General features: G+C 43.4%; 1 protein-coding gene across 1 annotated transcript in view; it reads right to left on the reverse strand.

Moving 5' to 3' along the window:
- Il1rl1 (interleukin 1 receptor like 1) overlaps nucleotides 1–15,625 on the reverse strand; it is a 48,877-nt gene extending 33,252 nt beyond the window's left edge. The window contains exon 1 of the mRNA XM_075980292.1: nucleotides 15,534–15,625. The gene's annotated coding sequence lies outside the window, so the exon portion shown is untranslated. The remainder of the gene's footprint in view (nucleotides 1–15,533) is intronic.
- Nucleotides 15,626–21,851: the final 6,226 nt, after the last annotated feature.

Here is a 21,851-nt window from a genome sequence, read left to right on the forward strand (position 1 = left end):
CTATCTCAGACAGTACAGGAAACAGACACATGAATATGTGTACCTCAATAGGACATGCTAGTGTGGTCCCCTTATATAAAGTTCTGGAAGATCCCTACTAACTTTTTGAGAAGTGTAGGTGATCTCAGTGGGAGACAAGAGGGAAGGATTTCACAAAAGTATGTGGAAACATCAGTAACCCATGTGTTCACTATCTCCATCATGGTGATAGTTTCACAATCGTGTATGTCTGTGTCTAAACTTGCCAGATTGTACAACCTCAGAATGCGCAATTTATCATGTCAGTTATAGCTCAATAAAGCTGTATAACCTGCAAATATTTTTAAAAGGTATCATGTGCTATGACTTTAATGCATACAATACATACACAGGTCAACAAATGCATATGTACAGCGCATTCATACATATGTGCATATGTGTGTACATGGTAGAAAATGTCTAAAGCCCAAGAATCCCAAATTCATGGCGATGTCCATCTACAAGGATAAGATAGAGGGTTTGTTTTTCTCTTCATTTCACTACTCCGGATTTGCTATTTCCAAAACTGGAAGGCTTAGCATATAAATATATATTCTAGCAAATGCGTTTATGCATCAATTTGTCAATATTTGTGGTAACACCAGCATCTCTATATTAGTTCTGTAGGATGGAAATGATGATCACTTCTAACTGGATTTACTATGTCCGAAAAAGGAATATTCAGCATATAAACGTATATTCCAGCAAATGTGTTTATACATCAATTTGTCAGCATTTGCAGTAACACCCCCATCTCTATATTAGTTCCGTAGAATAGCAATGATGATCACTTCCAATTCCCGGTGTGGAAAAACAGATCACTATTACAGTGTTAAGGCAGAATCTAGAACACAGAAGAAGCCCACAGTCAACACTTCTCGAGTCTAGGGTCTGGGGAGAAAGAGGATCGGCAGCAGGGTGCTTGCTGCATTGATAAGACTCTGCTCTGGGTTCCCAGAATCTAAAACAAGGATGCTTCCCTGCAAACCAACTGCACAGAGTTAACAAGTGACTTAAGACCAAATGTCCTAAAATCAGAGAGAGGGAGGGAGGGAGACAGAGACAGACAGACAGACACAGACAGAAACAGAGACAGAGACAGAAATAGAGACCGATACCGACAGAGATAGAGAGACAGACAGAAAGAGGGAGAGAGAGAAGAAAGATTTTTAAGACGGGCTCAATGAGACTCATTACTGAAAAGATTCTAAATTTGGCTCCAGGATTTCAAGGTGAATAGAAAGCCGTGCTCCAGAAAAACACAAAGAATTCCAGGGACTGGTTAACCTAGCTCTTCTTCTTGAGGGATGGAGTCATGGGGCGTGTACCTTATTTCTGGTCAATCTTTTTCCTCAGTAGCATTTACCATAATTCAATGAGTCTGGATTTTTAAGGAGACATGGAGAAGAACTATGGCATAATGCGTGCCTCCATATACATTTAAATGTCTATTCTTTTATTAGACAGAAATGCTTCCCCTGGCAACATCTTACAACCATGTAAGAGAATTCCACAGATGTGATCTCCAGTTTCTCCGTGTGTAACTTAGAGCCTGATTGTCCATTGCCAGCAGTCTGCATCCCAGGTGGGTCAAACCTCCATCTGCAAAGTTCAGCTATGATGCTCATCCCGATTATTTAATCAGGGTGTGCAACATAGAAATAGCACATTTGCTCCCTGCAAGCTCTTTATACTATTAAGTGTGTGTGTGTGCACGCGTGCATACGCATGGGTGTCGTGCGTGTGTGTGTACGTGTGTGTGTGTGTGTGTGTGTGTGTGTGTGTGTGTGTTTATGGAGGCCAGAAGAGGCCAGAGGTCAACTTCAGATGTTGCCCCTCAGGACATTGCCCACCTTTGTTTTGAGACCAGGTCTCTCTGTGGCCTGGAACTGGCCAAGTACGCTAAGACAGACTGGCCAGTGAAGCCAGGAATCTTCTGGCGACAAATGTGAGTGACCACTTGCAGATTTCTAGGTGGCTAACTCTGGCCCTCCTGCTTGCTTCACCTCTGAGCTCGCTACCACGATGATAGTGTTTACTGTTTCTGCGTGAGACACATTTGCAAGGTACGTTTTGCATTCTGAGTCAAGTGCCCGAATAACAAATAATTCCTGTCTTTGTGGCAACAGGCACCTAGACTAGAAGAAATGCGATAAAATAAACAAGAAATCATCCAAGAAAGTATTTTGTTTTTACATGTAATAGTTTTAAATTCTATGTGTTAATAAAGATTTTACTAATAGAAACCTCCCTCTTGGAATGACTTAAATTCTTATATGAATTGAAGCACATATAAAAGCTGGGGAGGAGTTCCTGACTTGGGCCGACTTTTAATATCCCTAACAATTTAAGAGATTTTTGTCAGCCAATAAAAAAAGTGTTGATAAAAAAATTACAATATACCAAATAAAAAATCATAAATGGCAAAAATACACATAAATATTCTATATATTCTGAACCCTCATAATGAAAATGCATTTTAGATTTTTTTTACTACATATTTTTATCTACCTGATTAAAACATGATAAAACTACATATTTTTATCTAACTGATAAAAACCAGAAGGACTGCATGTCCAGCTTCTGAGCAAATGAACTAATTTCCCAGGTCCTTTACTCAGTTAGAAGGAGAATTAAAGAGGATTTCTGAGGTTCCGTCACTGTGCCCCTGCCCCTGAGCCTAGAAGCCCCCACTGACAGTGTCTCTGCATCCAACACACCTCCTGTCTCGTGAGGTCAAAGGCCAGCAGCAGACAGCAGTTTACCGAAACTCCGTCTCAGCTGATATGTTCCAGATAAGATAAGATTCTTGGTAGCTGGTAAGGAGGGTTAGATCGGTTAGGGCACCGTTTGTGGCAGAAGTCAAAGTGGAGGGAACTAAAGGGCAAACAGGAAAGGAAGGATTGACTTGAAAACATCCATCCCTAATGCCTTCAAGCCACAGACACAGACTCGGATTCCTAAGACAGTGGGATGGGGCATGCCCAAAGCCACACAGCTGATTCATGAGAAACTCAGACACAGTCCAGAAATAAGAAGAGACCTTTACAAAAAGTTGTTCATTTCCCTCCTAGAAACACTATTTCACCCAGAAGACTTCTGTCCAGCCTTTGGGAAAATCACATGAATTCTAAATAAGCCTTGGGTACCTTACCTGCAGGAAGATACATGTTTTTGAGTGGCATGAATACAATGCACTGTGACAAACACTAGCAATGTTGGGCAATAACAGATCCCTTAATTTAAGAAATTAATTCCAAATGTCTGTATGCTAAGCATTCCAAAACATAGATTATAGAATCAAGGTAGTGACTACCTAGTGTTCCTCCAGAGAAGACAAAAAAGGAACGTTGAAAAATACGCAGTTTTGATCTTGGTTGTCAACTTGATTGGATTACTAAGAAATGCCCAGATCAGAGAAGCTCAGCTCTGGCTGTATTTGTGATGGCCTTCCCAGCAATAGCAAAATGAGAAGGGCTCCGGGCTCATTGATAATTAATTCCTGGGTCCATTCGTAGTATGGTGGCCTTATTGGGAAGATGGTAAAAACGCACATAGAGTGTCTTTGGTGGAAGTAGATCCTTGGGGTATGTCTTTGCAGCTACTTCTTGCCTGAGCCCTTTCCTGTGCCCCCCTCTATCTGTGTCCTACAATGAAGCAAGGTAGCATCTCTGCCACATACCCTGGTCACCATGATTTTCTGCCCAAGTACGTGGGTCCAAACATCCATGTACTAAACCCTTGAACCACGATCCAAAGTTGGTCTTTGCTCTTTTATGGTACTCAAGGAGATGCAGAAACAATGAATGCATGAAAGTTGAACAGGCGGTTAGTGGTAGAATTGCAGTTGGTTGTTTTAAGGAAAAGATCCCCTGGTATACAGGGGCCACAATAGTACATGAATTGTAACTCTGGCTAGGCATAGGGTAACTTCTCATCCAGCAGGCAAGATCTCTGTCCTAGTCAGGGAGCTACACAAGAATCAAATCTTGAACTGAATTCTGTTACATACTGACTTTTCCAGGCCAGTTTCAACCACAATAATAAGGGCCACAGATCAAAGGGATGAGGAGCAATGAGTTAGCAGGAACTGGAAGTCCAAGTGCCTTCATGATCCGGCTCCACCTACGGTTCTACAAGCAATCGCCTACCCAGGCGGTCTTATCTGAGAGACAAAAGTTAGACTGAAATCTTGTTTCAGCCAATTGCTTTGGGCTCTCTCAGTCCACACTGATGCACAAGGCATCACGTATGCACAGTGACTGGAAGTTGCTGATCAGGACTGACAATGTGAAGTCGTTTCCCTAGCAACTGTCTAGACTCTTCTGCCTCTTTCTGTGTGTTAGAGGAAAGGACATAATTGGGACTTAGGAGAGGGAAAGAAGGAGCTATTCCATAGTGTCTCATTCTCCTTTCCAACTACTCTGAGAGTTTGTTATCGTTTTGTTTTGTTTTGCTTTGTTAGAGATGGCTTTTGCTATGTACTTCAGTCTTCAAATTCAAGAACCACCTTCCTCAGCTTCCTGGGTGCTGAGGTTACAGGCAAGTTCCTCCAGGACAGACACAAGATATCTTTGTGAGCACTTGGTTTTTGTGGAAACGTTGCAAGACAGCCTTTTAGGCCATGCTGCTTCTGTTTCTAACACCCAAGGCATGCAGAGAGGTGGTCTGCACCCTCGTTTTGCTTGTTCTGTGCTGACATCATGATCCTAAGGTCATGTGGCGTTCAAGAGATTTGGTGAATACCTATAAGATAGTAGTCAGTATCCTAACGCAGTAGCGGGGGCTTTGCTAACTCCAGACATTGGGTAGATTTCAAAAGGATTCATTAACAAAGTCTGAAAATGTGCTTAAATAACCAGCATGGGAAACTACCATGCATGCTTTTTACAGTTTGTCAATAAAGTTATCTTGTTATTTTTTTTTAACTGGTTTCATTTTTATTCATGTGCGTGAATCTGCATGAGTTTAGATGCACCATGAGGAGGGACCTTCAGAGGCCAGAGAGGGCGTTGAATTCCTCATGGAAGTGGAGTTACAGGAGCTTATGAGCTACCCCATGTGGAGCGGGGCTCAACCTTAGACCCAGTGCTAGAAAAGCAACAGGTGAACCAGCTCACAACCCCAGAATGACCCTGTTTTGTAACAACAACAACAAAAACAAATCAAGAAAAATCCATTCCTGGCCCCTTCAAATTGCCCCCTTTTAACACATAATTAGATTTGCAATTTTAAGTAAAAGCCTTACTAAATTTATATACAATTTCTAAACCTATTTGTAACATTGAAATTCCTAAGAAAAAGTAACTTCGTGAGAATTAATCTATTACCTGGGAGGGTCTTGGTCGAAGTACTTAAGAAGGAAACTTAGATACATTAAATTAATAATTAGTGTTTAAATTACTTAGAGATGTTTGGCCTGATAAATTTGTAATTGAGATAGTCATGTGTTATGTTTTTAAATGTGATAGACTTATAATTGCCATATTATTATTATTATATTGCCACATATAATTGTTGTTTGTTTGTTTGTTTTTCAAACCAGAGTTTCTCTGGGTAACAGTCCTGGCTGTCCTAGAACTTGCTCCGTAGAGCAGGCTGGCCTTGAACTCACAGAGATCTGCCTGGGATTAAAAGTGTGCACCACCACTGCCTGGCTGCAAGAGTATTTTAATCTGACTTTCTGCTTAAAAATTTAACTTCATTTCAAAAAGAACAAGCAAAAACAAAAAAAAGCAAAAAAAAGCCTTAATTTTTGAAAAATAGAATATTAATGTTGAAACTAAGACAAATCCATGTTTCTACCTCTAGGTCTGTCCTAAAGGAACTTACAATTTTTTTTGTATTTTTATGTATTTCTTTATATCTTTGTGTGTATGTGTGTTGTGTGCCTGTGTATGTATGAATGTGCACCACATGTGTGCAGTAACTCTCAGAAATCAGAAGAGGGTGCAAACTCCATTGGAGCCTACAGTTAGTTGTGGACAAATATGTGGATACTGGGGATAGAACCGAGATCCTCTGGGAGAGGACCCAGTGCTCTTAACCTGTGAACCATCTCTGCAGCCCTCAAAGGAACTGAAAGCTGATCTTATTGAGCCAGTGGATAAGCACAGGGTTGGTCTGTCTGCTCCCCACTTCCCAACACTGTGAAGACAGAGACAAACCTAACTGGCCACGGCTCAGCCCGCCCTTCCGCTCTGACCATCAGTCACTCAGCTCCTGTGAAGCCTTTGACCTGGGGAGGGGGCATGCACCGTATATTAGAGCAGAGACACTTTGTAGCCAGCAACGGGGGTCTGTTTTCATACTTAACCCTCCAAGGGAAAAGCTTGCCGCTTCTGTGGACAGGAAGTGCCTCTCCCTGATGATATCGCGTTGCACTTCCCATGCAGCATACACCACAGGACTACTTCCCCTAAGAAGTCATTGGCTGACTTAGAATCCTGCAGCTCTAAAGCTGTGCAGCTGTGCGCTGAAGCCTGGGGATTGCTGTACCTGACGCCGCTCTGCAGGATGGCTTCCATCCACAGCTCGCCTCGACTCCCATGCCTGCTCTCGCCTCCTCCCCCACTGTATCTTTTTCTCCTTCCCCCCTAGATAGCTGTTATCACCCCCACACACACTCCCACTCTCCAGCTGCAAACACTTGGTTCCCTTTCTTCAACCCCTTATCTCATTTTTTCAAAGTTGATTAAAACGGCTGTCATTGCTCTCCGTCACACTTTCCCTCAACAAAAACAAAATCATCTTTCTCAACATGAATTTAGACCTGTACTACAAATCTAGCTGGGCACATGAGATACAGAATAATACTTGAGATTATGATCTCCACGGAGCAAAAAAAAAAAAAAATGCCGGGTGGGTTAGAGATGGTGTTCCCTAAAGCAGGATGACAAAGAATGCGCATGGAGAAGTTTTACCAAGTAAGTAATCAAATCCTAGAAAATAGAAGATACCGATAAGACTTGGTGCTTTCTTCCATCACGCTCAAGGGTCAGGTCATCCCTACTCTTGAGCAGAAGAGAAGGCTGGGCCTGCAGCCCTAATTCTGCTACTTAGCAAAGTGATTTTTCCAAATCTGGATCTGCAATATAAATATGAGGGAGGTGCCTACAAGAGTACGGAGGAAGATGCGTTGACATCCTGTACAAAGATCACCTTGTAAAACTGGAATTGTAGGGCCGTAGGTGTGGCTACTACCTCACTGACATGAATATGCTTTGAAAGAAATCAAAACTGAAGAATGATACTGGTCTTTTAACAAATGGGTGCAGAAGGTGAGCTTTAGTCAGAACAACCTTTTCCTGTTCGAGACAACAGTGCCTCATCCCGCACAGAGCACAGGCTGTGCCTCCCTCTGTCATGTAATACGATTCGAAATAACCTAGGAATCTCACCAGCTCCTCAAACATGGAAGTAAGTCCCGGGACAAATGGCACTAGGCATTGTGATATCAGAATCCGTTCTCATTCACATCCCAGTATGGCAAAAGCAAAATGTAGCCACTGGAGGCTTCAGACTTCCCAGCCCCCATGTTTCTTTGAAGGAAACACAGAGCTAAACCAAGTTTCTTCAGAAACCCCAAAGGCCTCAGCCCATGGCTGCCCACTGGCGAGCAGAATCCTCTTCCCTTCTTGGAAAGGCGTATATGAGGGTTCCGGACCAGAGAGGAGTCAGACACACCACAGATCTCGGTTTCTGGCATCAGTGATCACAGGAGCTGCGTACTCTCCACTTTTTGAAGGCATCTCATCTGAGCAGAGGTAAACCGGAAGGGACTGTGGGAACTTCTTTGATGAAATAAAGTCTCCCTAGGATCCTGGCATCCCCTCCAGGGCTTATCTACTTTGTGGCAACCGGTTTTAGAATTTCTCAGAATACCTGTGTCGAGGTGGGTCCCCAGAGCCTCTACAGGAAGGCAGGGGCTGATGCACTTGCCTTGCTTGCCTCTCAGCGCCTCTACCCAATTGCATTGCCCCAGTTATCCCCATCGCCAGCCACCACATCTGACTCTCCCTTGTTTTTCCTCTAGATGGGATCCTCATCCACCCTGACTCTGCCTTTCTTCCATCACGCTCAAGAGTCAGGTCATCCCTACTCTTGGGCAGACCAGCCTGCATCTGCTAGTGTGGGGCTGAAACAAACCCACATTTCCCTGTGCTTTTCAACTCAGAGGCCTCTTTACTTGTCTCTCCTTTTGTATAAGGCGCTTTGTTCTCATCGCTGAGGCTCAGGCCTCCAGACACTGCTCTGTACTGTGTCATAAATCCCTGAGTATATAGTTTCAGTTCTTCAGCCTTCCTCCCTGCTCTCTACTAAGGTTTCTCGAGACCCCTGGTCTTTTTCTGCCGCGTAATCTAACTGTTGTTTCTCTTACGCTGTCTTCCGGTCCCTTGGTATTTTTCGTCTGTGTACTTCCACTGCTGCTCCCTTAACCTAGGCACTTTTTCATGACAGATACTGTATTTTTTAGTTAGGCAAATTTTCATTTACTTTTGGGGTTTATTTATTTCCGTTTTCGTTGGACGCCTTCCATGAACCTTCACTGTCATTTCTTTAAACCATCAGCAGAATTAAAGCACGTGTATACAACTTTTTGTCTCCTGATTGCATTATCTCTGTCGCTCCTCGTGGTCCTCTGGACGCTCTTTGCCATGTCTGTACTGAGGTCTGGAGTGTTCTGCCCTGTTGTCCTTTATCCCACCCTGTGAGTGCCCCTACTCGGTTTTCCAAATAGTTACAGTAAAGGTCCTGCTCTAGTATCAGCTGCTCTCCTGTAGGTGCTGAGGGCTTTATCCGAATCACAGTATTCGCAAGATTATTGCTATATACAAATAGGTAAAGCTGTAAGAGCTGAAAAAATGACCCAACCTGCTTTACTTCCTACTTTTCCTCTCCCTGAAATATTGTGTATGGAAAACATTATCATGTTTCCGTCCCAGTTGCTTCAATAAAAATCCGTGGTTCGAGTCTTGCCCAGTCACTTGGTAACTATAGAACCCTGGTCTAGTTATCTGTTCTCTATAAGCCTCTCTTCTTTCATTTGAAAAATAAGACTTATACCAGTACTTGTCCCATTGGGGTTTGAAGAACAAGCTAAAGAGTGGAAGTCCCCATCAAAGTGACTATCAGAACAGAACCTTAGATAGCCCAGGGAGGTATTTAATACTATCTCTTATTACTCCATGACAGTAATTTCCTCAAGTGGATATTTATAGCTGCCTCATCTTTCTGTCTTCCCCATTCCTCAAGCTACTAAATATAGTCCATTAGTTAAGAAATTCTTGTAAGGGCCTTTCCAGTTGACTGCTAAGGCTTGTTTACCCCTGTAAATGCAGTCTCAGTTTTGTGTAACATGGACTACAACAAGAACATTACTGGGAACAACCCAGAAATAGCTGTGGCCTCTTCCCTAGAGATATTGACTGTCTATTATGGGAAACAGATGTCAATCAAATAAACAAACCAATAAACACCTACTATTGTTAGATAACAGTCCCCCAGAGATCCATGTGTTAAAGGTTTGGTCACTGTTGGCTGACAACATTATAAGGAGACAGTGGAACCCTTTAAAATGTGTGCACTGGAAGGAGGAAGTTTTATCATGGTGTACATGCCCCCGAGGCATCTGTGGGATCCTGATATACAACCCATTCCTTACTTCGTTTCCCAGGAAAATGGCCAGATGTGTGATTACATACTGACTCATGAGCTGTAACCAGTTGGTCTGCGGCTTATAAGAATGACTGGAAAATTGATGAGAAAGATATTCGGAGGAAAGCCACGAAGGTAGAGCTCTCCAAATCGCCAAAGGATATAAAGTTACCGGTGTTTCTTATAAATGCTATCAACCTCATTCCCTGTCATTTCCAGGTGGACCTATAAACAAAACAGCCATGGTAGCAAGGGTGGAGGTTGTGCATAGAACCAACAACATGGTCTCCCACTCACGGAGGCTGACCAGGCTACGGCTATGGCCGAGGGCCAGATCTACCAACAGCAGCTAAGCTACCAATACTTAGCTGCCAATATGGCACCATTTCACACAGTGCTTAGTCAGAAACCTGGTGTCGGGTTAACTAATTTGGCCCACTTCCGTCAAGGAAACTATAATATTTTGTTCTCGCTGGTGCACTTATTCTGGGTCTGGCTCTTCCCTTTCTGTGTGTAATGCTTCAGCCAAAGCAGGCATCCGTGGACCTAACAGAACGCCTTATCCCCCATCCTGCTATCCCACACAGCATTGCTCCTGAAAAAAGAAATTGTTTCATGGACAAAGAAGTGCAGCCGTGGGACCACGCTCACAGACTCCACTGGCCATCCCAGAGCAGCTTGTCTGAAAGAATGGTGACAGGGACTTTTAAAGATATCATTACAGCACTCACGTATGGCAAAAGCCTGGAGGCCTGCGGCAGAGTCTCCAAAAAGCTATGGGTATTCCACATCAGCATCCTACGTATGGTACAGTTTGTCCTACAGCCAGGAGTGGAAATGAAAATGCACAACTCGCCACAACCCATGGTGACCCATGAGCAACAGTTTGGCATCCTGTTCCCAATACTATATGCTTTGCTGGCCTATGTGTTTTTATTCCAAACGGGAGCTTCTGTCAAGGACACAAAAAGTATCCCATTGAACTGAAAGTCGACTTCAGACTTCCTCTAGTGACTTCAGGTTCTGGATACCCAAGAGTCAACCAGTGAAGAAAGGAGTTACATTGTTACCAGGAATGACTGATTCAAGCTACCACAGGGAAAGTGGACTGCTTCTCCCCAGAAGAATGTCTGGAGTGTAACAGATTCCTCTGGGTTTGGCCATGCCCTGGGATTAAGATCCATGGGAAACTGCAACAACCCAATCCAGGCAGGATGATAAATGTGCTAGACCCCTCAGGAATGAGTGTGTGAGTCACCAAGGTGGAGAACCAAGACCTGCTCAGGTGCTGGCAGGGGTGGAAGAGATACAAACTGGGCAGTCGAGGGTGTTATAAATACCAGCTAAAGCTAGATGATCAATTACAGGAAGGTATATTTGTAATCACCATTTTTTTGTGTCTGTGCTTTTGCACACATACATTAAGCAAATGTGTTTTCTTTCCTCTATTTCTTCATCATGTAATGTGGCATCAATGGAGATATCAGTAGTGAACTGTTACGAATCTATTTCCTCAAGCGCGGTCTGGACCAGAGAGATAGCTCAGTGGTTAACAATGCTCTCTGCTCTTGCAGAGGACCCAAGTTCAGTTTCCGGTATCTACTATTCACTGCAAGCTGCAGCTCCAGTTTGGGGGGATCCGATGCCTCTTCTGACCTCCATGGGCTCCTGTACACAGGCAGTGCACCCGCAATACACACAGGCACATAATATACACAAAAAAATAAATATTTTTAAAAGAGACTTTGCCATCTGTTTTGGAAGAGGAATCATACTTATGCGGGGAGGTTACAAGCAGTATTGTTATATTAGGCAGAATTATGACCTCATTATTTTTTTCATTTGGAAATTAAGTAAAACATATGGAAATGCTGTTGAGTGCCAAGCTGACATGGGGGTGGACTGGCAGTGGTTAATTTTAGTTGTTGTTTAACTGGGTATGGTATCTGGGATGGTATTTCCTGGAAAAGTTAGCTGGAAAGAGAAGACCCTTCCTCAAATGGGCAGCAGCTCCCAACAGATACGCAGAGGTCTGAGAAACGAACTCACTTTGCTTCTCATGACTCAGTCCATGCTCTTGCCATTCTTTGCCGGCTTCTTCAGTCTCCCAATCGAGACAGGAAACCATCGGCTCTCCAGAAATCCTCCAGGTCAGTGGTTCCCAACCTGTGACCCCCTCCCACTGGAGTCACAGACAGACATTCTTCATAGCAGATATTTACATTATGATTCATAACAGCAACATTACAGTTATGAAGTAGCGATGAGATCATTTTGTGATTGGGGGGTCAACACAAAAGTGGCAGCATTAGGAAGGTTGAGAACTGCTCTTCTAGGTCTTCGGCCCAGATCAGCACTGCTGAGTCAGCCATCCTTGCGGGTTCCTGAGTACCTCACCTCTCCAGACTATAGACAGTCATCATAAGACTACTCAGGGTACCACATAAGCCAATCGGATCCATCTTCTTTATCATCTATATCGTTTCTGATGGTTCTATCTCGCTAGGAAACACCAACCACCATGACTTTAACATCTTCTTCTCCAGCATACTCCCCACCACCATGTTCTCCCTAACCACAGCCCAAAAGCAATAGCACAAAGCAGTTACAGCTCAAATCCTTGGGCGGTAATGGATCTTTCTTCCTTAGAAACTGGGGGTCCAAGTATTTGTGACAGAAACAGAATGCTGAGTAACAAGAAGCCCCGACATGTAAAGGTGTATGTATGATTCTTAATTCAATCCATTGTATATCCTTTCACTAGATTAAGACTACAAATGTTGAACACAAGTCATTCTGTGTCTGTTGAAACCTTCAGAGAGAAGTATAAAATCCCTGTCACAGTGCCAAGAGTCACTCTGGAAATGCACAGGGGACTACGAAGGAAGACGGTAGGGAAATGTGACCGTGAGTGTGTCGTCAAACTGGCCACAGCGAGGAAGCCTGACTGGTCTGTTGGACTGTCATGAAAGGTGAGCACAGGGCCATGAGGAAAGCGGCTCACAAAGAAATCGTTATGGCAGGAAAGAGCGGAGTCGATTCAGAGACCTGGAAGGAAGCCAGAGTTGTTGGAGGACAGGGTAAAGGATGGGGGCTGCCAGCCAAGGGTAGAGACACATCTGAGCATCCTCCGGGTCACATTAAGAATTCTGATTCTGCCAAGTGGTGGTGGCGCACACCTTCAATCTCCACAGCCAGGAAGCAGAGACAGGCAGATCTCTGTGAATTCAAGGCAGCTGGACTATAGAGCTAGGCTACATAAGTCTCAAAAAGTCAAAAGGGCGGGGGGGGGGGGGAGGACAATTCAGATCCTTAGTCAAGAGCACTGAGATGTACTCAGCAGTTTTAAGTAGAAAAGTTGCTCCTGTGGGTTAAAAATATGTAAAGACAAATGAGCTATATCCATGTGTCAGTTGCTATTGCTGCATACCAAATCATCCCCCAAATTCACCAGATTAAAGTAATGTTTTGCATTGTGCCAAAGGATTAAAACTTCCTGGGATGTAGACAGGCATTTAGGGTGAGAATATAGAAAAAGAATATGAATGTCTTAGGGCCACTGCCTAAGGTTTGGAGCTTTAGCTGGGATGAATTAAAAACCAAGAGTGAATGGCTGATTAAAGGGTAGAATGACTTTCTCGCTCTCTGTTTGTGTCTTGTAACCCCATTGGCTATAACTACAACCTTGGTTGTCTCCATGTTGTTCCTCTATGTAACTGGGTTGTCATGATCCCCATGTGTGTAGTCCAGCAAACCAAACCAGACTTTGTGACCTTGCTCCAAAGACACACGGGGCTACTACAATAGTGCTTCTTTGGCCAGCACACTTGCAATCTCTGAGATTAGAGAGAAATGGGCTGCAGACCTCATTACTCAGTGGAAAATGCATCAAAGAGCTTGGAGGGTGTTGTTGGAAATAATAAAATGACTGATAAAAATCAATTGTTGTGGGGATGGTAATAAGTGAGTGAGTCTTGAATGGAGATAGCGGTAGCAGAGTGTGGAAAAGGGTACTAGGGAAGTAAAAGCAGCAGGACTTTCTGATTAAGCTGATGGCAGAGAAAAGGAGGGTGATAAGGATGGATTCCTGTGTTCCTTTAACAACAGAAAGGATGGGCATGCTTGGTGCTATGGAATGGGGAAGAGGGTCTGGTTTGTCTGTAACTGGTGGGGAGGATAATCTGAATTTGGCTTGAGCACTGTTGAACTGAAACATTTAAGACATCCAAGCAACAATCATACCACAAGGAAATGTGCTCGACTATGTTCATAGCAGCATTATTTGTAATACCCAGAACCTGGAAACAACCTAAATCGTCCTCGACAAAAGAATGGATAAAGAAAATGTGGTACATTTACACAATGGTGTACTACATAGCAGAAAAAAATAATGATATCTTGCAATTTGCAGGCAAATGGATGGATCTAGAAAACATCATATTGAGTGAGGTAACCCAGACCCAGAAAGACAAATATAATATAATCTCACTCATACGTGGCTTTTAGACATAAAGCAAAGAAAAACTAGCCTACAATTTACAACCCCAGAGAACCTAGACAACAATGACGACCCTAAGAGAGACATACATGGATCAAATCTACATGGGAAGTAGAAAAAGACAAGATCTCCCGAGTAAATTGGGAGCATGGGGATCATGGGAGAAGGTAGAAAGGGAGGGAAGAGGAAGGGAAAGGAGCAGAGAAAATATATAGCTCAATGAAAACAATAAAAAAAAGACAGCCAAGCAAAAAGTCTAGTAGCGGCTGAATATATTACTCAAAAATTAGCATTATAGGTGTTAATGTGGAAATCATTAGCTGTTTAAAACTGTGTCAGAGAAAAATACAAAGTGAGAGGGGAAAAAAACATGCATAACATTTGGCCCAACTTTTTCAGTTATGGGAAAGCAAGCGAAGAGGAGATGTAGGCTAGAGGTGGCAGGAAGAGCAATGGGGGAGTTCATAGATAAGCAGGGTGTAACATTAGCTTTCACCTCAAGCCAAGATAAAGACAGTTAAAGACGGGAAATCGGCGCCTTGTTGATGCTCAGCCAGAGAAGTCCGAGGATGGAGCACTGTGGTGGTGATCGTGGCTTTGCTCCTTCGGGGGTATATAATAGGAAGTGAGATCTGGAGGAAGTCTGTGTGAGGGGGAAGTGCAGAGATACCTAACGCTTTCGTCCCATGATGACCAGTGCTAAAAACAGAAACAAAGAGGAGAGGAGAGGACACAACTGCTCCTAGGGATGGTGGAGGAGAAAGTTTATACAGACAGCTGGGAGAATCCAGGGTAGACAAGACTAGACTGACCCAGGCCTTGTGGGAGAGGGGAAGGGGAACCAGATGCAGCAGCCAGGAGGCTCAAGGTCCAAAAGAAACCGGTAATCAAAATATCTGGATTATAGAAGGAAGACCCTCCGGGGGATGGGTAGCCCAGTCCCTGGGCAGGAGAGTTCAGGGTAGAAGGCAAGGCATGCCAGTCATAACCTGTACCAGGGAGGGATCCAGGGATGCAGGGAGAACCTGGAGGTCAGGTCCCCTTTGATATGTTAAGTAGGTACCTCAGCCTTTTGTCCCGGGTTTGAGCCATAATAACCAGTGGTCCCAGTGTGGCCAAAGCCATTGAATCGACTGTCTTCCTATTTTATTCACCCCACCTTCACTCAAGACTCTAACCCTATTTTGCACTTTATAAATCTCTGCAACCAGGTATTTCCCAAGCAACTTCGGTCCAGCTCATCTTCCGCTTACTTAACCTGTAAGTAAACCTCACATCTCCATCAGTTCGGCATCCGCTCTGCAGACCAGTTCCCTCCTGCACATGCTCACTCACAGTCCCCAGGCGTGGCCCCACTTACCTTGGGAGTTCACACCTGCCTGGTAGATGCTTTCCTGCGCTCTTCTTCACCCCAGGTATTGCTTCCTCTCCCCCAAGTCTCCATTTCTGTCTCTGTTGAACATCTCATGCACAGTTGCTTGCCGGAGCTAGCAAGTTAGCACATCCCATGCTAACTGAAATTCTTCCTACACTCTTACCATTGTTCTTGATTTCTAGTTCCCCATAGCTCAGAAGCTGATGTCATCTACTTCCTGTTGCCTCCCTGCTTCCTGACTCACCCACGCTGCTTCCTTTCCTGTGAATCCACACAGGGAAGCTTCCTGCGTGTTCCTACCATTCTATAGTCTTAGTCGCCCATCCAATGTCACATATAATGCAATGCCAAAAGCCACAAGCAAGGCTCCTCCACAGTGCTTTCTCTATATCGTGTTCACATGTTACTGGATTGCAGCGTGGTAGGCTGCTTAAAATAGAAAGAGGAAGACTAAGGAAAACAAAAATGACTGATACAATCCCACGTGTAGCCAACTCTGATCACTTGGTGATGCTCTCTAGTTTGTCCCTAGAGCACAGGGCTGAGAGGACTTCAGGAACGCTTGGTTTAGAGCACCATGGTTGGTCAGCACCATTTGCAGTATGTTAGGAAGAATGACTGGAACCCCAAATAGTAGGCCAAGTTCATCCTTTCGTGACAGAATTGGATTATCAGTAGACCTATGGATTGATTACAAAAAAAAAAAGCCATGTCATCCATGCTAATCTCGCGAGTTCTATGAAGCACAATTTTTTCTATATGTAATAATTAAAAAATCAAAATTTTCTAAATTTTTCTAAAAAGTAATATGTTAATATTTCCTTTTTATATATTATTATTTTGGTGTTCCTTTTCAGAGTTATTTCTGTTACAAAGAGCTCTTTAAAGGAGTACTCAAACCTTAAACATTTTAATCTTTATGAACCCATTGTCATTCACCAGTACTACCAATGCCTCGTCTGGTTGCTCCTGTGTGCTGCCCGATTTTATATGTGTTTGTTGACTTGGAGCATTGAAAGTCAATTTCAAGTCAAGTGATAACCATTGGTCTGTGTGACATTCAAGTTTGGGAACTGCACTGCTTGGTTTTAATCGTCCATTGAGCTGTTCATGTAGAGACCAAATATTCATGTCCCTCTAAAAGCTTTAGACCCAAAAGTTTAAGTTTCTATTACCCATGAAATGTATCAGTGTGCCATGCCAATGCTACTTTATGTAATATCCCAGCTGTTTTCTTATTTGTTTTTAAATTAAATTTTTCCTGAATATAAAATGACACATACAATATATGAAAATAAAAAGTGGATGTAAACCGTGTCATAAAACACAACATAAAGACTTCATATCAAAGAGGATATAAAATCATAATGATCTGACACATGGTAGTGATTGTTTGAAAGACTTGATCACGAGGTGAGTTCTTCCACCAAGCCTCTGCCTCTGCTAAGGGTCAAAAGTTTGTTACTCAACCTTGAAGAAGACCTAATATGGTGAGATCCCAGACTGTGACACAACCATCTTTCCACTAGATAGGATCTAGAAATGACTTCCACCCCCAGGCACAGTGAGTTTATGCTTGGAAGCAGGCTTGGGGTATCATTATTAGCATCAGGCTAGTTCCCATTAGACCACATCCGCCTTGGACCTTCGACTTTATATCCTGCCCTGCCCAGTTCCTTCCTGAAGACGAAGGCCTCCTCTCTCCCCACACATCCTACCATAGGTCTAGGATGCACTTCACACTGCCGCCCACCCCTCCAGCTCTGGATACTGCTTTCCACACATCCATGAAGTATTGAAGCGGATGATCTCTTAGAGAACAATACCAGGACTGTGGAAGTATTAAAATTTCCACTTGGCCTCTACAGTTCAAATTCTTTTTTAACTTAATTACGGGCACCTTGACCTTGAGCTTGACTTCCACCCATTATTGGATCAGTTGGACCTTTGTCTTAATCATCCCCTAACAGTACTGCTCTTATATAGCTTTGTGGTTCATCTCAGTAGGCTCAAGGTACCAGTATTCTTTGGTTTCTGGCTAGCAAGTCAAGAGGTACCTGCTGTCAGTCAAAAGAGACATAATTAATTTTTTTTTATTGATAAAAGGAGGATAAAGAAAAGAAAAAAAACAAATTTCCACCTCCTCCCACCAGCCTCCCATTTCCCTCCCCCTCCTCCCACTCTTCTCCCCCTCCTCCCACTCTTCTCCCCCTCCTCCCACCCCTCTCCCCTTCCCCCCACTCCTCTCCCCCTCCCTTTCCAGTCCAAAGAGCTGTCAGGGTTCCCTGCCCTGTGGTACGTCCTAGGTCCTCCCCCCTCCATCCATATCTAGGAAGGTGAACATCCAGACTGGCTAGGCTCCCACCAAGCCAGCACATTGCGTAGGATCAAAACCGCGTGCCATTGTCCTTGGCGTCTCATCAGCCCTCATTGTTCGCCATGTTCCGAGAGTCCAGTTTTATCCCATGCTTTTTCTGGTAACAGTCCAGCTGGCCTTGGTGAGCTCCCAGTAGATCATCTCCACTGTCTCAGTGGGTGGGTGCACTCCTCGTGGTCCCAACATCTTTGCTCATGTTCTCACTCCTTCTGCTCCTCATTGGGACCTTGGGAGCTCAGTCCAGTGCTCCAGTGTGGGTCTCTGTCTCTATCTCCATCTATCGCCAGATGCAAGTTCTAGGATGATATGCAATATATTCGTCAGTATTGCTCTAGGGTAGGGTCATTTCAGGTTCCCTATCCTCAGCTGCCCAGGGAACTAAGAAGCCTAAATCAGAGAACAGAAAGCAGAAATTCCTGCCTCCATCCTTAAACACAAGCCTGAAATTCTAAACCCCTCCCTGATACACAGGCTTAATAAGACGCACAAGGAGAAAGTTAAGGAAAGGAGTGTAGTAGCCCCACCTCTTCAGGAAAGAGCTGTTCATCCAGTATCATAAATAACAGGAATCTCCGTGGGATTCAAGAAGAAACAGAGATGAGGACCCCACAGCCCTCAACAACTAGCTCTCTTAACTCACCAGGCTTAATAGCACAGACACTTACTGCCTTAGCTATGATTGTCCTTCCTGGGAGAGGAAGTCATACTCCTGACTTTGAGGCCAGAGAAGCTCCTGCTACACCCCTGTTCCAAAAGAGAAGAATCCAGATTTGTTCCACAAATGGCTCAACCAGGGATCGGCACCAGAGAAATCAAATACATCCCTACAACTGAGACAGCCCCATCCCTTTCTAATCTCCAATGGTGCCCATTTGCAATCTACAAATAAACCAAAAGAAACTGAGCAACAAACAAATGACAATAAAATACTATCCTATTCCCCCGACCGTCCAACTTCAATTTCTTACACCATTAAAATATGAAGGAAAAATGAAAGTTGCGGGTAAATTAAAATTTCAAGTGACTTAAAGACTAATGTTATCTCGTCCTTGAATTTCATTGTAAAAGCCAGACAAGGCTTGAACTTCCTTGGTCCATCTTAGCGCTACTAAGGTCATTTCCTGCAATCCCAGTCGTTGCTCATTCCTTTCCCCCAAATGTCCCAAGCATTACATCATTAAACCCACTTATTTCCAGAGAAGTTAAAAAAAAAGTTAGAAAACTATTTTCCAGTCAAGACCAGATGTTAGTTACAGTAGTTGTATACATAAGTTACCATAAGCACCAAATGGCTGAATGCTGTACCACAACACCAACGTGACATGCTGTATTAGGTGACTCCGAACCAATCCGCTGGATGGTCACAAAGAGACCAATATATAGACACTATAAACAGTTCATATATTCTGTGGATTTGAAGCCAGCCCAACTATGTATTCTCTCCATGGGTCGGGCTATTGCTTAGGTACACCAGACAGCACTTGATGCTACTTAAACAGTTACATCACTACCAACAACAACAGAGAGCACAAAAATGCAAATAAAGTAAAACAAGGTGGGCATGAGAAGTTGATTGCTCCATAAAGCTGAAACAAGGCTCCGGAACTTCCTGGACCTAGGCTGAGAATGTGTGTACAGCGATCAGCTCAGACAGCTGCTTGTTCTCTTTGTCCACGCACAGCCATAGAAAGCCCCGATTTGAGGGTTATAATAAAATTTACATGCTTGTAAACGTGGGAGCCATGAATGAAGAGGATCAGCTGGAAGCTCCCAGAGTCAGGGGCCCACATATTCCAGACGATGCCTTCAAAAGCCCCGGAAAATTGCTCACTTGAGAGAAGGAGTGTGGAAAGAAAAAGGTAAGAAATGGTGACCCTATTTTCTGTCATCAACCTCTGAGCTTCCCTTAAGGAAGACGTCGTTTCTAAGACGGTGATTATGACAAAGCACTTAACCACAATCGGGAAGGGAAAATAAATCCAAATTTGTACCTACCCTACCTTTGAACTTGAAGACCTTTAAAAAAAAACTCATTAGTCATGGAGAGCTTAAACTATGTCAATCAAACACAAAAACAACAAAAACTTCTAACCAAGTGACAGTAGAGACACTGGCGAGACCAAGACCTTCGTGGAGACAGCATGGCCTGTGTATGTGGAACCCAGGGAATCCCAGCCTCATAGGCATCAACTTTAAACATCTTCTTCTGAAATCACCCTTTCCAAGACCAGTAGGCTGTGTGACCTGCCAGTGTCTCAAAGTGCTGTTGTCTGCTCCCCAAGCCAGGAATCATGGGGCAAAGCCTAGCATCACCACCAACACACAAGCATGCATACAAATAAACACACACATACAAATAAATAAGTGCTGGGTAGCTTTGGAAAATGGGTTATGGCCCTGTGGTCAGTAGAGACATAGAGACCATGACAAGTTATTGTTCTTTTTAAGTAATGTAGGTTTCATGAATATGCTGGGTTTTTTATTTTTTTTTAAAAAAAAGGCAGGCTTTATAGAAGTGAAATTTGTTAGAAGGGGGGATCAATCTTTTTAAGAGGTAAAAGAGGATACATCATACCTAACTGATCAGGACCTTGGTGCCCAAGACAGTGAAGAAAGAGAGAAACGAATACTCAAAAGAGTCATGAGCAGACTACCAAGCAAAGACCACAGCACCAAGAACAGCAGGGACTCTCTCCTTAACCAAAAATGGATTCAGCAGGAACCCATCCATTCTTTTCTTTCGTCTGCAGGTAGTTATAAGCTGCCAGAGGGCACCAGGTTTTCTGCTCCATCACAGCAGAGGGCAGAGATGGGAGACAAGAGCAGACAGCTTAGAAAGAGGTCCTCTGTGCCTCTTTATGATAAGAAAGGAGGACTTCCTGTTGGAAGATGACTTTTGGGTTTCAGTGTTTGCACACAAGGTCCTCCTCAGAGGAGTGTTCTCTGCCTTGCAGCCTTATATCATTCTAGACCACCAAATGTGTAATTTCTGGTAAAGATTGGTTTCAAGAACCCAGCCTGTGGGCTCCACCCCTGGAGGCGGTTGTTCTTTTATCTCTGAACAGATAAAGAGTTTGCTGACATTATCACATAATAAATCAACTATCTTTTGGGGTCAAACAAAAGTAACATACAAAAGGAAATACACATTAGCAAGAAACCCTAAAGGAAATCATAAGAGATTTGCACTGTTTCCTAGAATGTCACTAGCCTGGAGATTAAGAAAAAAAAGAAAACAACACTTGTTAAGCAAAGTGAAAATCAATAAATAAGGCGGGCAACATTGCTCACTTGGTAGAATGCTTGCCTTTCCTGTACAAGGACCTGAGCCAGATCTCCAGAGCCCATGTAAAAAAAAAATGAAAAATGGTTGGCTGGCAAAGACTGATAATTCTAGAACTTGAAACACCCAGAGTCCTGGCATTCGTGAATAGCCAATCTAACCAGTTAATTGGCTACAGGCTAATGAGAAATCTCATCGCAAAAAAAAAAAAATATGAAGATGCCCTGATAAAAGACACCTGAGTTTGTGCTCAGCCTTTCACACGCATATTGATACATACAGCTACCCCCGTACCCACCAACACACGAGCATGCATACAAATAAACACACACATACAAATAAATAAGTGCTGGGTAGCTTTGGAAAATGGGTTATGGCCCTGTGGTCAGTAGAGACATAGAGACCATGACAAGTTATTGTTCTTTTTAAGTAATGTAGGTTTCATGAATATGCTGGGTTTTTTATTTTTTTTTTTAAAAAAAAAGGCAGGCTTTATAGAAGTGAAATTTGTTAGAAGGGGGGATCAATCTTTTTAAGAGGTAAAAGAGGATACATCATACCTAACTGATCAGGACCTTGGTGCCCAAGACAGTGAAGAAAGAGAGAAACGAATACTCAAAAGAGTCATGAGCAGACTACCAAG

The sequence above is a fragment of the Microtus pennsylvanicus genome, chromosome 7, assembly GCF_037038515.1.
Source record: "Microtus pennsylvanicus isolate mMicPen1 chromosome 7, mMicPen1.hap1, whole genome shotgun sequence".
Classification (NCBI taxonomy): Eukaryota; Metazoa; Chordata; class Mammalia; order Rodentia; family Cricetidae; genus Microtus; species Microtus pennsylvanicus.